General features: G+C 54.0%; 1 protein-coding gene across 1 annotated transcript in view; it reads right to left on the bottom strand.

The window, feature by feature from the left end:
• Window positions 1-724, bottom strand: part of LOC102760703 (protein ZNF738-like) — a 22,103-nt gene that overhangs the window by 21,125 nt on the left and 254 nt on the right. The gene's annotated exons all lie outside the window — the stretch shown is intronic.

Here is a 724-nt window from a genome sequence, read left to right on the forward strand (position 1 = left end):
CATGCTTTCATGCTGTTTCTGCGAAATTCTCACTCTGCCATCTGCATGATGCAACTGGAAACGTGGTTCATCAGACCACATGACTTTTTTCCAATGCTCGACTGTCCAATCCTTGTGTTCCTGTGCGAATTGGAGACGTTTTATCTTGGTAACTGCAGATAGCAAAGGTGTTGGAACAGGCCTTCGGCTTCCATATCCCATATGATGCAGTGTACGGCTAATTTGCCTACAAACGTCAAGTGGGCATAATAATCTGGCCACTCAGTGTATATATCAAAGCCTCCCCACATTGTCAGTTCAGGCTTTGGATCAAGGTCCCCTGAACTAGCAGCGCTGCAAAATAAAGGTTTTGCTTTCCTAATTCCTCTGGGTAATAAAGATTTTACTTTCCAGATTCCTCTGGGTGCCGGCTACGGGCTACCGTTCTCTTGGGCCATTAGCAACAACATTCTTGGTTCCCTCACCCACGGAGCGTCAGCTGCGCTGGGTTTTGGGGCCACCGCTGATGAGAGCGGACTCCCGGGCACTGGGGCACTCCTTCAGGCTCTGAGACCCTGGGAAGGCGCCACTGGTACATTCGCCGGTTCCTGGACTCGTGCGGCCTGCAGAGACCGCTGCGACCCTGCACTCTGGGGGACTCACCGAGGCAGGAAACCGCTTTCCGGACCCGCGGTTACATCTCTCACCCCTCCCTCCCCACCTCCCCCTCGTCCCCCGCCCCACC

Source organism: Myotis davidii, unplaced genomic scaffold (genome assembly GCF_000327345.1).
Source record: "Myotis davidii unplaced genomic scaffold, ASM32734v1 scaffold354, whole genome shotgun sequence".
NCBI lineage: Eukaryota > Metazoa > Chordata > Mammalia > Chiroptera > Vespertilionidae > Myotis > Myotis davidii.